Source organism: Hesperophylax consimilis, chromosome 7, assembly GCF_061612785.1.
Source record: "Hesperophylax consimilis isolate HC1 chromosome 7, BYU_Hcon_1.0, whole genome shotgun sequence".
NCBI lineage: Eukaryota > Metazoa > Arthropoda > Insecta > Trichoptera > Limnephilidae > Hesperophylax > Hesperophylax consimilis.
The window spans coordinates 40,418,790-40,434,170 of record NC_142842.1 but is presented as its reverse complement, the minus strand read 5'-3'; the positions used below and the strand labels follow the sequence as shown (position 1 = coordinate 40,434,170).

The window sequence follows — 15,381 nt, the reverse complement described above, 5'->3', positions numbered from 1 at the left end:
TTTTTTATGAACTATGTATGTAAAAGCCCAATGGGCGTATAAATCAATAAATTAGTTAAAATTTAGATAATATCTTAAGTTGATATAAATACTGAAAAGCGCGACCTTAGTAGACAGGTTAGATTTGATCAAGGTATTGAGACAATCAATCAGTAGCATCAATATTCATTTGCTGACCTCGAATTAAGTTCCAACTGCTTTTAATTACATCATAGGTATAATGTCTAGTTTTGAAAATCGTGTGAACTGTGAGCAATAGTTCTAATCCCGCCTTATCCTTAGATTTAGGTAATATCCTCGCTGGGGAATTCGCGATATATTTCGGGAAGTCTGGAACTGAATCAGACAATGAGATAAAAATACAGCACTAAGCATCCTTGCAACACTGAATCTGGCTTTTTATTTGTCTCCTTTTTAATTCCTGCTCCCGCGGTGGTCTTTTGAACAACAAGACAGTCCTCTTTATAAATATTCACCGACTTTTGCGAGCGCAATATGAATGAGTATTTTTCTTGCTAAATCATCCATTCAATATTCCCTTTGTTCGCAGTGAAAAGACCTTACTAAACGTTAAACAAATATATCATCTCATACCGCTTTTCCTCATCATGGTAATGTTGCCTGCATACCTGTATGGGGGAACTGTGGGTTGTTGGTACTCATATATGGGAAATACATATTTAAATTTAATATAAGTTAGGTTCGTATTATGAAGAACATAAAAAATTAGGGGTGGGGCTAACATGATACATGTATTTAGCTGAGAGAAATATGGAATTTCTTTCTGGAATTTATGGAAGGGAAGGATTTTGGGAAATAACTCGTTAGTAAGATGTAGTCACCAAACTCAGCGAAAGACATTTCAACCACGTTATAAAACAAATAGAACGATTCCTAATCGATGACCTATCTCTATGGCGAGACATCTCAAAGCACTGATTCCTAATAATGGCATTACAAGATTTCTTGAACTAAAATTCGTCGTTATATAAATATTTAGCTTCGGTGAATAAATAAACGGACGTTTACCACAACATTTTTGAAGTATCATAATAAAATTTATCATTTAATCATGGCGCACTCTTAATTTTTTTAAATGAAAGTACGTAATTAACAACATTTCCATTCATTTTTAATCCTATGCCGTATGTTACGTGCTTTCCCTGCCAATCTAGTCAATATTTGAGTTGTTTTTCTATTGAAACAGGAGCCTTAAACAATTTAGTCCTTACGAAATTGCTTTACTAACGCAAAATCGGCATTTTTTACTTCTACCCATATAGGTCATCGCTATGTCAATTAACCTTTCCACCACGTTAGAAAATTTTATACTTTATCACTGGCACTGGACACTGGGCACTATGCAGTGGGCAGTAAGCGCTTATGAAGGAAAATTATATGTGGCAAAATAAACAGAGTTAATCGCGCGTAAAGCTAAAAACGAAATAACTCGGCTTATAATAATATGTAAATCTCCTCACGCCGACCACCCAAAGGAAATTCATTGTAAAGAGATATAGTATTAGCAGCAGCAACTCGACTGCTGATTTCGAAGCTAATATTTATCTAGCAAGTATCTCTTCTGTATGTTTATAATTTGAGTTTGAGTTTCAAATATTAAATATTTCGAGGTAATAATCAATGATTTCACTTCTTACCAAGAACTTCTTCAAGATTTGCTGAAAATGCGTTAGGTTTGTTAGGCATAGAACAGTAATTTAGAAAACACGTTATCCTATTTTAAATAAATAATGACCAAGTAATGAAATGAATAAACATTAGCTACATCCTTTTCCACTTCTTATTTTCAGATTGGTTCAGTTTAAAATAAATAAGTGAAACGAAGATATAGTATTTCATGACAGAATCAAAAATATGAACGTTAAAAATCACGTATTATAGATCATATTTTCCTTTGGTAGATATTTTGAGACAGCCGCTCTTAACAAGAGTAACAACTAGAAATTTGAATCTGTCTTCGTCCTTTCGTCTTCAGCAGTTGGTTTATTGTCGTCAGAAAAATATAAAAGTGACCTCAACTGATAACGATAATTAAATGCTCTTGTTTCTTACCGTTCTTTAACAAAACCAATTCATCAACGGAACCAAGTTAATTAATAGGTTAGTAGTAACAGGTACAGGTTTTAGTAATTAGTTATTATTCTAGATGACTAATCTCATTATTCATCAAAATGCGTCCTTCCGGCACTCACATTACAGCCTGTCTAATTAGTAATTACCAATCTTCTGCGCTGTCTTACGTATCTCTCAGACAAATCATTAGACTCGTTAAATATGACTCTGCCATTGCTTAAAATAGACCATTTCTAGAATAACATTAAAACCCCCATCAATAATACTCTTCAGTGTCGCTTATAAGAAATATCGCCTTAATTACGCTGAATAAAGCAAAAAATAATATAAAAAACAATATGTAACCTAAAATCAAACTTTGTACCAAGGACCAGTACCACTTAGATTAAAATAAAAATGGTAGGTACCTATAGTGACAGGATGTGGTAGGGTAATATATTTGTACTGCACCCGTGAGGTGTTTTTTCAGCTTTTTTTTCAAAAACGGCACCATGCAATCATCCAAATATTATTATTATTTTTAAGAATAAAGAAAGAAAAATTTCGCAATCAGAGTAACCTATCAGTATGCACAATCATGCGAATCCGGTTATGCTAAAAATTTGTTTCATATTCCTAAATCATTATTTTTAGAAGTTTTGTAACTTTTGCAGCCTCTGCTCTATACTGGAAAATATCAACTTCGATACTATTGATAATCAAACCATTTGAAGCCACAAGGCTTGGCCTTTCGTAGGGTATGTGCTATATATTTAAAAAAATATGTGATATGAATACGAATTTTGGTTGGTCTTGAAATTTTTTTTTAATATTAGTCATTGTAAGTAGATAGTTTTGCAAAAGCTTTTCGATTACTAGACAATTACACTAGATAATTAATAATTACATATATGTGTAATACAATGTAACTGTATTTCTTAAATGTGTGTTTTTTATGTGATATTTATTTTGTATTTGATGTTTTATTTGTATTTTTCCTGCTGTATGAAAGAACTGGCATCAATACTCTATTTTTAATCTACAAAATAAGTAATGGCCATTCATCAAAAGATGTTTATAAGAAAAATTTAAAACCGGCAGCACAAGCACATACATGAAATGAGGAAAAGACATCAAATAATAGATTATTATATATAATAACACAAAGCTTTTCATCAGATAACATCTTTTAAATCCCATTAAAGCAATGAAATTCGTCAAGCCATCAATTATACCCTTTATTTTTTATTGCATGATTGATTGCAAAGATGCAATTTAAAATCGTGTTGTTTGTCGTTTCGTGACGCAATTTCACGGTGTGTACTCGCACTCCGTTTTGCAATGAAAACACTGGTTCTCGATACAGTCGATGAAATATCCTCATTACATCCGATTACATCAGCCACGGTAGGCCTGCTACCCTGCGTAGAGTGTACAATCACTTGGGACCTGGGACTTGAGACTGGGTGGGTAGTTGGGTGGGGTAGGAGCTACCTTCTAAGGACCTGTAGTTTAAAGGGGAAGTACCTTTTGAGATGGGTGTCTAATCTCTCGGGGTGCGTAGCGTTAGATAATAGCAACCTGCGTTAAATATCGATCAAATCGAAAGGTAACTTAATTGAGACGATAAAATGTTAAGATAGTGTCAACTAAAGGGCACTGTTGTAACAGTTCAATTACCTTTATTATTCCGATAAGTTCCAATATAATAATAGTACAGAAGGACGCCTTGGTCTCAAGCAAGTGCCTTGAGAGTTTGAAAATAGAAGAGAGAAGATTAGATTGTTAATCCAAAAACAGGAAATGGTTCGATTTGTTAAAACAGGAAGTTACCACTGCGCAATGCTCTATTGATAAATTAAAATAACAAAAGAGACATTTATTGCCAATCTGTTGCAATATTATCAAATTTCACACCTTTTTTTGCAAAGAATCATTTTTTTCTTAAAAAGAAATACAAACATTCCCGGTTACAAATAACCTTACAGTATTTGAAAATATCTTACTACCCCCACAGTAAGCGGAAAATATTGCTTGTATGGTGATGAAGGACTTAGCCGAAGAATTGAACGTGCGACGCCTTGGTGGGACTCAAACGCGATGCCAACTCAGCTATTAACCGGTCATTAGAAGAGATCTTTAAAATTTACTACACACATAATTTGCGTGAAATCTAACCATATATTAAACGTAAACTAACATAACCAACAGTATACTGTCTATAGATACTGAATCATAGAGGTAATATTTAGATTGAAGGAAAATTCTTTTCGTGTTTCTTGCATTATTTTACCTTGCGCAGTTAAGTGCTTGCTTCGAGTATGTACATATTTCCATTTACAAGGCATTGCATAAACCTCTCAGTGATTTGGACAAATTTAAACGAAGTAACCTTTGCGGCAGGACGGAAGAAACAGATCTGCACCTTCACGACTTCGAACCGGAGAAACTGCATCTCCGAGAGACTGCAAAGTGCGGCCTCATAATGCATTCAGTCGAGATCGTCCATTACACTTCCGTCATGCGTTGCGTGTGACTGTGAATGTGACTGTGGCTGTGACCCATGGTCGGATACACCGTCGAGTCGTGCCACCACCAACCATCTACTCGCCAATCAGACGTATAGACTATTAGAGAGCGTAGATACTATAAAGTAATAAATTTATCGGTTCGTGTTCAGATCATGCGAATGGGATTTATCTTAGATTTATATTTGCATTAAAAAAATTCTTTTACGCCACACACTAGTCCAACTACCCAGATCTAGAAGGCATCCCATGTTTGAGAAATTGTCTGAAGAGGAAAAGAAGGAATGTGAAGCTAGGGTAGTAGGTCCCAGACCATTAGGGGTCTAGTTAATAAATTCTTATGCACTTAAATCTTAAATCATTTCAAACAATGCAACATTTTGCTTCTCCGCATCTGGAACAATTAACATATTTTCTTTAAATTTGTATCTAACTACAATAATATATAAATAATAAGAGTGTCTGTGACGGTGTGACTTTGTTTTTTATACAAATTAATATTTTAGAAAGTCACTGTCTATACGAGATTTTTAAAATCCACCCCACCCTCTTTTCACTCCTAAAAGCAGAATTTTGATTCTTATTGATGAAATTTTGCACACTTGACGTTCAAAATAAGATTAAAATAACTGTCTACATTTGATTTAAAAAACTCCGTATCCCCTGCCAACGACGGGGACTTCAGCTAGTATACGAATAAATAAGGGTTTTAAATCTAAAATGGGGCTCTTGCTACTCTACTATGTAGTTCGTTATGAAATAAGATTTTTTCCTTTTAATTTCATAATATCATCATAAATGGATTTAAAATAGTTGGAGTAAATCTCTTCAGACTTATTGCAAAAGCCAGTGAGTGTAAAATATGTAATATGCAATAACATGTTCCCACTATCGTATGACTAGTCTTAAGTAATCATTTTGAACGGTATGTTGCATTTGCAACTAAATAAATTAAAAAAAATACAAACTTCTCGAGAGTCAAATATACAAGTCTCTGCATTTAAGCCACATTTAAATGTATTATTCATAGAGACATACACCACACAGGTGGCGTGTCTCTTCGACTCAGATACTGAAGTACTCGTGTGGTGTGGGTCTCAGCGTCTTACAACCTGTTCTCGGGAGAAACGCTATCCACCATCCGACGTACAACATCCAACAGCCTCCCGGAGACGTTTCCCCGACATCCCTGACGTGGTGACATGGAGTGAGGAATGGGTAGGGATTAAATGATGTGAAACTTCAGGCAACTCGAGAATGCGATGGGTTTTGCTGAGTAGATTTGCCATTCAGAGCTTTTAAGGTATCAAGCCCCGTTCTGGCAAGATTCCTTTGTCCAACGAACCATCACGTCTTCGTTAATACAACTCAGTTTTTGCACACTCTTCATTCGTCCGTCTCCATACCCTGTTATAGTGTCTAGTGATACTACCCGACTCAAGCATTTGATTCCCAAGACTTTTTCTTTCATATCAGTGTAAATATTTAAAAAAATCATTCTGCCATCACAAAAAAATATTTCCTTTTATAAATGCTAATAAATCTTTATCGTGAAAAGGTGTCTTATTTATCAGTAATATATAAATAATGGATTCATGTTAAGTCTGTAACATGTAGGGACGATCATTATTCTGGAAATCAGATTCCAGTAGCTATAGGCTACAACTGTAGCTAGACATGCTAGATTCCAGAAGCTGTAGGCTACAACTGTACCTAGACATGCTAGGTTCCAGTAGCTCTAGGCTACAACTGTAGCTAGACATGCTAGATTCCAGTAGTTGTAGGCTACAACTGTAGCTAGACATGCTAGATTCCAGTAGCTGTAGGCTACAACTGTATCTAGACATGCTAGATTTCAGTAGCTGTAGGCTACAACTGTAGCTAGACATGCTAGATTCCAGTAGCTGTAGGCTACAACTGTAGCTAGACATGCTAGATTCCAGTAGCTGTAGGCTACAACTGTAGCTAGACATGCTAGATTCCAGTACCTGTAGGATACAACTGTAGCTAGACATGCTAGATTCCAGTAGCTGTAGGCTACAACTGTATCTAGACATGCTAGATTCCAGTAGCTGTAGGCTACAACTGTAGCTAGACATGCTAGATATCGTGTAAAAATAGTTGTCCAAGAATAAAAAAATATTTATCTTTCCTCGGTCTTGACTTTTCCGTTTCTTGGCTTCCTTCCTCACCTACAGAGACATTTAAATATATCCTCGATTACCCAGTGCTGTCACCTGCGAAATTGTCACCCAGTCAACCCGACCCCACCCACACGTGAGGGATGCATAAAGGGGAGGTGGGAGGTCATAAAACGATTCGAATAAATGCTCCGGCAGGCCATAAAAAGAAACCACAAATTCAGGAAGTAAATTGGGACGAACGCGGGCAGATTTTTAAAGGGGCGAATGGTGTATTTGACTTAGGCAAATGAAACACGTCCTGGGGACAAATGGTCTTATGCGATTGGCTATTACGTGTTACTGCCGTGTTTCATGAGATTGGCAATGGATATGAAATTATTCAGATTCGAAGGATTCAGCACCAAACTCTCAAAGATATCGTTATTCCGCACTTCTTCGCAGTCAAAATCCGTGCCCAGTTCGTTATATGCTCACGCGGTCAAACACAAACCGCGTACAAATTATTTTGAGTGCCCCATACAGTCAAAATTTTTACTAAAAATTTCAAAACTTGTTCTCATTGGTGCCAGAAAGATTTTAGAGAATGGTTTGAAGATTAGAAGAAGTGGAATGAGATACGGAGTCGAATTAAAATCGTTATAATATAGTTTTGTAGATCTCATGTTGCTCACTACACGAAGTGAATGGTAAAAAAAGTCGGGGACCCCCGAGGAAGACACGAATCAAATTACGATTTGTGTTAAAATGGTGCGTAGTGATTAACAAAGAAAGAGACGTACGGAGAATTTATGACCTGAAAGCGAATGTAGAAGTTGGGAAAGCCCAAAGAAGGTATGTCGAATTTTTCAAACTTGGCACTCTAATCACACCCATAAGTCACGAGCCGCCACTGGGCACGACCGAGTGAATCAAATACATACCTGTGATAAAATGAGGCGTACATGATGAACAAAGAAAGGGCTGTAAGGAGAACGTGTGACGTGGAAGAGATTGTAGAAGAAGTCGGGGACGCCCGAGGAAGACAAAAGTAAACTCTTTGAATTCTTTATAATAATACTTTTCCACCTTAATGCACCCAGTTTTCAGACACTAGAATTCGCAACCTTTAAACTTTGCTCCAAACCAAATGATAGGAATGGTAACCAGAGCACGTGTGTCCGTACCTTACAGCTGTTACAGCTTGATGGTAGCTATGTTTTTTATCAGTCAGAAATATCTCGATGGCGTGCCAAAAGAAATTTAGTTTAATTATTTATTTTTATTTTATTCCTCATTGGCTGTCTCCAGATATTAAAGCTTTAATTGTATACATTCCCATCGCGGCCTTTATTCAATGTGACATCTTTACTGTGAAGGACATTAAAAAGCATCACAACCTTTTACATCTTCTGTTGCTAGAATTCAATCATATTTTCCTATAACTTGAATTTTAATTCCATCTACATTTTATTTAAACTTCCTCATACCCGACAAGGGTTGGATCATCGCCTGAAAAGGAAAGAGGTATAAAAGGTTTTTTTAGTAAAATAAAGTCGTAGTTTTTCGATTTTTTGTCCTTGTGCCACCATAGGAATAACGCCAGTATCGAAAGCAAATTCAATATACTAAACAAATATTGATCGATAAACAAACAGATCTGCCGCCAAATGAACATAGACCTTTTATCGTTGGTATTTGGAATCGTTTTGTCTATGATATCGTTTTGTCCATGTTTGATATTCTGTCTATGTATCGTATATGGTAACGAAGATGGCCGATAACGCCTCGGGCACGGTAGCCAAAATACCCGCCAAAACTCCATTATGAAGTTGGTAACAATCCAAAACAAAACGAGTGCACAGAGGGTTGCCAACTTATCGAAAATGTTCATTGTCAATTGTCACATTCCTTTATTATAATATTGTTGGCGTGATTTGATAAGGCCTATACGCCCAAATTAATGAATACCTGCTGATTCTCTAGTAGTGTTGTGAGATATTCACGTTCACTATTGTCCGTATCAACCGTGTTTGTATCACGCGCCGCGTATCGCGTAACTCAATGTTTCAAACACTGCTAATAAACGGACGTTAATAAATTGCTCTCATTCATCCTGGAAGTAAAATGTGTAATTAATGGACACGGAGAGTTACAAAAGTAACCTCCTATCGGAGGTTTGCCACCTAAACCTTGACACTGTGGCAGGTACCTGCTGATTCTCTAGACGTGTTATTAGATATTCACGTCCACTTGTATCCGTATCAATCATGTTTGTATCCCGCGCCGCGTATCGTGTAACAATTCAATGTTTAAAACACTGCTAATAAAAGGACGTTAATAAATTTGCTCTCAAAGTAGTAAGGGGGTTCAAGGTCATTACGAAATATTCTAAATAAAAATACACTAAAAACGGTATACTTTTCTTTATGCCAATCAATTATATCTTACGGTATAGTAGTCTGGGGAGGATGCTCTAACACGATATTAGATCCATTAATTAAAGCTCAAAAATTGATAATGCGGACTATTTACAAAGTACACTATATTCACCCCACGAAGGACTTATTTAACGACTTAACTTTTAACTTTTTAAGTACTCAACATAAAATCCTTATACGTCAAAAACATATCCTCCTACTATAAATTCAAACATACGAAAAAAAATATTTTTGAATCGACCCATAATACAAGATATTCCAACAAATCCAATTATACTATTCCCCCAATAAAAACCTAAATGGCACAAAGACAATTTAACTTTCTTGCTCCAAAAATATTCAATAATTTAACGTTAGAAATAAAATCAATAGCCAAATACGACAGTTTCAGGAAAGCGCTCGGGGATTTTTTGATGTGTGATTGTTATAGTGTTAGTAGCCTATTCCAAGTACTCAGATAGAGGTGTATATATTGTTTATATGCGTGAGGATGCGTCATATGGGTGTATGTATACATGTGTTGTTATATGTATATAGGTATGTCTGCTGCTATATACTCATGTGTGCTTGCATGCACACATATTAAAAATTATATATATAATTATGTACATTTTTACAATCTAATGCTAATTTACTTCTTTTTCCTTTCTAATTTCTATCTTCTACTTTTTATTACAATTTTTCCAAAATTTTAGCTTCATCTATAGTTACTAATTTCATATGTTTACACTAGATTTCATATTTCATACAAAGTAATTACACTCAATTGGTCACCATGAAACAGGCAGCCGCCTAGTATGGTGATTCATTATATCTACTTTATGTAAATTTCAAAACAATGTAACATGTATTAAATAAATAAAAAAAAATAAAAAAAATTAAAGCTTAGAGAAGAAAAATAAATTTAATCTCCGTAATTTTTGTTATTTGTTTTAGGGGTGTTATGCCGAGTTGGGCTAACTCCTTCTTTAGCCAACGTTGTCCGAAACGTTGGCTAAAGAATGATTTAGCGCAACACGGCATAACACCCCAAAAACAAATAACAAAAATACTTTTGGCCGTGAAAATCTTAAATCATATTTAATCTCCGTAAATTTGCAAAAGCTTCGAATATTTTTTCTAAATAACAATAATTCAAAAAAATATATTTTCGTTCACCCTATAATAATAATTTCTTATTGTTTCGCTTTCATTCGAGGCGCACACAAATGTGATTTTATTCGAAAGTGATAACTGGCAAATTTTATGAAAGCTCGGATGTCATGTGCATAATCTAAATTTAATGCTAGTGTATTGCAATATTGTTCATAAGAAATTTTCCATAGGAATTATTTGTCCGTAGGTGCTTTCTGGATTCTGCTCCTATGGTTTTTCTCACGGGCTTAACCTAATCGTGTTTAAATAGGTAACCAACAACAATGATTGTTTTCGATCACGTTTTATACCCGAGATCGCGGATTCAAATCACGTGCGCAAGTAAATTTTATTTGATTAATTTGTGTTATTTCACAGTTTATTCATTTAAAAAAAATATATTTTTGGCACGTTCTAGAGTGGAAGATACTCTTAGTATCGTCCTGGTGTAAGACCACCACTCAGAGTTGAAACGTTGCTTGAAATGGCTTTGGCCGTGTTTAGTGACCAGATCTGAATAGCCAAGAACTTCTCCACCTTTCTCTTCCCATCTCATTCCCTTCCCCACTGCATTCAGCCTCACCATTAACCCCAATTGGGGATCTCATTGTCTCACTGGCTTCAGACGGTTGGGAGCAGTTGGGACTATTGTGTGGTTTCACAAAAAAAATATCTACCTAAATTCGTTTTCAAAAGATAATTAACCCATCCTGTTTCAGGGTTGCCATCTTTACTGCCTGTGCCAAGAGAGGCAGGCGGCTGATGTTTGGCTGGTGTTAGTGCTGTGCCTTTTGCCCCGCTGATGGCGGACCGGAAATTTTGTCTCTGCTCAATCTAACTTTTTGATGAGACTACGGAAATTGCGATAAGTTGCTCGGAACGATATTCATTGTCAAGGATGTTCACAAAAATTGTATATTAAACGAGATAAAGATATCTATGGATACAGGAGTAGGCAGTCTAGGTAAAAATCAATTCGTTTATGTTTTGCTTTATGTGACGCTTTTGGTCTTGTCTCAAAAGCAGTGGCGAATTGACTGCTTAGACTTCCTAGAAGTTGGGCTTTGTGGCAGACCATTTATTTACAATTAAAATCATCAAATTATCGTGTTGATTGTTAATTCATAGAGCTCAATTTATTTTTTTTAAATTTAAACTAATTTACTAATTAATGGCAGTATTATTAACATCTGCATGTATTAAAATTTGAATTATGTTGACAGCTGTTTCAATGCCACTTTCAAATGGTGGTCATGTCACTTTAAGAGAGCTTATTTATGTGATTTTATAAATAAAATAGGGGGGGGGGAAACTAAAATCATAGATTATTTTAATTGTATCGTAAATTAATGGTCTAGTCACTATGTCACATAGCTTTCATTTTTATTCGTAAACAACTCATTCTGCACTTCGCTGTAAACGTCAGAACTGTGGGTAGATTACACTGCATCATAATAATGCTTTTCGCCAACTATTCCACCTACCGAGGTACTGCAGCGCTATGGAAATGTTCCTGGAGCGACGAATGCACTCTTTCAGAGCGCTTCTCCGCCATCACATAGGAAGCTTATGGCGCAGAATACGCCAATCAAATAAAACAATCATTACTGCCATGGTTTCCTGGATGGAGTCCCCCCTCTGGAGACGGGAAATGTTCAAATATCCTCCGTAGACGGCTGCTTGCACACATTTTTGTGTTTAACTTTTGCATTTTTTGTGCCTATCTATGTATTGTTATTTTGTCTGATTTCTTTTGTAGTTATTTCAAAAAGGGAATGTATTGCGTTGCACTACTCCTCAATACATTCTGGAATAAACTCTTATTATTATTTTATGACTTTACATCCTTAAGGATAAATCTCACAAAAATAAAGCCATAAAAGACATTACACCATTTTTAGTGTAGTAAAGGTAAGCAAACCTTTGTTTAGTGTATTGTTAAAAACAAAACCCACAAACATGCGCAATAACTTCACTAGATATTAATTTGTTCTAGATTTTTTTTATGGAAAAAGTTGCATAGAATTTTATCTCCATAAGAATTTAATACATATTTTGTTTCTACCTATAGTAAAAGCCGTAAGTCAGTGTATTATGGTAAATTGTGGAATTGTCTTTTCTGTAGAATTCTACATAAATCAAGAGAGTGAACTAATTATCACTTGTTTTTCATTCTATTGCTTTTTTACGAAAATTTTCAATGTGCATGAAAATTTGTTTATCTTTAGCAAATTTGCGTGCTAAAATGTTAAATCCATGTGATTTGTGTTGGAACCTACACTTGGTATCTCGAAAAATTAAATAGATCGTCACAGCTCGATATGAAAATCACGATTTTAAAGAAATATATTTGAAAACCAGCGGTTTTTTTAATACTGTTATAGTATTCTCTATTTGGTAATGTAGGTAGCTTAAAAAAACTCCAAATTATCAAGAATAGAATTAGACAAATTTTGAAGTATAATAAATATAATTCAATACAGAAAATGCTTAACGAGTTTAATTTTTGTCTACAATGTTTTTGACAATTTACTAGAACTACAAAATAATTTAAAGACAAACTACATTGCAATTAAACTTCCACACACACAATACAAAACAGAAAGAAAACATAAGACTAAAAATATTGAAAAAAATAAAGGCGTCCAAGTATATAAGCTTAGTTCCCTGTGAAATTAAAAAAAGGACTAAGCACATTTATAGAAAAATGTAAAAATGATTCATTGAAAAAGTATTATACATAAGAAAAGTGTAAAATAAAATGTATAAATTTATTTACACTAGACCACATAAAGTGGAACTATTTTGAGTTTAATAAATAAATAAAATAAAATACAATTTTCCTATGGTTCGCTCGATATAAACAAACAGCGGTCTTATGAAATGAATCTTTAACAATCTGTTGCAACTGCAAATGAAGTCTCCTTTGAAAGTTTTAAAATCAAGATTGAATATAATAATTTTTCCTTGATCCTTATGGCAATCGGTGAAGTGTGTTCAGGACATTCAATTTGTTCAAGGAGGGAGCGAGGAAGAAGAGGAGCCCCTTCTCCGCGAACTGCTCCCGAGGAGCTTAAAGCTGTTCCCGCTACGTAAATACTTTATTCAATTTCGAATCTACATTTTCAGGGATATCATTTATATTGGATGAACATACACCGAAAGTTAAATAATTAGGGGGATGTTATTTCAAACACGACGTTTTTAATTAAATTCATGGAATTATTATTTTTTAAATATGTTTAGTTGATGCATTAATGGTCTTGAAGTGTTTTCGTTTTTTGCTGTTTTTCCTTATCGTTAAAATAGCCTATCTGAATGTACATACTCATTATATGAGATATTATGCTATATACTAATAATTTAAACATATCGTTGTCCAATCAGATTAGTTTCAAACAACCGAAATTATTCAAAATAATGACACTGATTTAAAAAAAAGTTGCACAGTTGGCTATTTTATATATATTATGACGTATCTACCAATTGGGAGAACGACCGCAATATTACTGAAATGTCTCCATGAATTTAAAAATATATATTATTAATGTTCGGATCAGACATTAGACACATAAATATGAAGCTCGTACATATTTCGACTTCTGATGTTAAATATCTCAAACAAGTTTTAAAATTAAATTACGCAAACTCAATTTGCACGAATCCCAGCCGCTGTCATTTCACATATTTTTTCAGCCTTTCGTTTGTACCGCCCGCGCCGGGAGATAATAATAATATATGCAGGTTGCGATTTTAAATTAATTATCACCGCCTGAGAAGCTTTTAATGACATCCGATATGGTCCAGGACCAGGACCAGGGGACAGGGCCGCAGCGGGTTGAGGTGTCCGATTCATTATAATACGATAAGCCTCTTGATTTATGCGTGACAGGACCGGATCGTCACCTCGCCCTCCCAGTGACGTAAAGTCTTAAAAATCTCTCTTAAAAGGAACTTGAGTACTTGATAAATGATTGTTATAAATTACGATTATCACTTTGAAATTAAAGCTTTTTCATTTAGCAAACTCTATCTCCATCTCTCTCTTTCAGTTAAATAATGCTCTCCCATCAACAATAAAGTTATGTTAATATTATGTTGAGAAAAATTATGTAGTTTGTTACGTTAATAATTTTTCAATTTTTGTAACGGAATAACACATTGAATAAAATCGCAAATTGTAATATTTAAACATTGAAGACAATATTAACCACTCTCAAACGAAACATGTGAAACAGAAAATACAGAAAAATATTCGGTCGCGTCTAGGAATTGAATCTAGGACCAATTCGGCCATATCAAATTCCGTCAATTTTTACTGTATCTTGCTTCGACCAACAACAACCAACATTATCTTCATTTTCTGTAATGCATATGTCACATAAATATTTTGTGACAAGTGAAGTTCTTGCTTAATTGGGGTTATTTTGTCTATGGTGTTTTTTTTTTTAACTTTGGCAATAATTTTAAGGAAGGAAGGACAGATTTGTTTATGGTCACTTCCTCCCCGGCCTGCTTGGCCAGTGGGTCGTGGATCCAGTCACTCGCCTTTTAAGGGGTTTTAATCTGAGTTAATCATGTGAATAGAAGTTATTATTTTCTTTCAAAAAGGGCGCAGGGTGTTTATCCTTTCACGAATAGTTCGTGTTGGTTATTATTTCTAGTGGGGATTATGGAATTCCGCTTTTCATCCAGTGTTGGCCGTTGGTCATATTTGTAATACTCGTGTTTCGGAACTGAAACCGTAAATGGATCGGTCCTAGCTATGGCTAGTAGTTGATGGCTGAGTTTCCCCGCGTCGCGAAGGAACGGATTGCTGTTCCCGAAGTCTGTAAGACGAGTCTGGTCGGTTACCACGTGCTGCAGACCTGATGTTTCTGCAGGCACGCGTTGTAGGAGTTGCGTCCTCCCGTTTCACTAAGAGAAGGATGTCCTGGCTCCGTAAGAAGAGTCTGGTTGCTTGCCTCGTGCTGCAGACCTGATGTTCCTGCAGGCACGCGTTGTAGGAGTTGCGTCCTCCCGTGTCCACTAAGAGAAGGATGTCCTGGCCTTCGTCCCGGGTCCGTTCCCCGCTACCGAAAACAA

At 35.3% G+C, this 15,381-nt stretch overlaps 1 protein-coding gene across 1 annotated transcript in view; it reads left to right on the top strand.

Moving 5' to 3' along the window:
• Positions 1-15,381, top strand: part of LOC149422771 (netrin-1-like) — a 453,397-nt gene that overhangs the window by 353,522 nt on the left and 84,494 nt on the right. The gene's annotated exons all lie outside the window — the stretch shown is intronic.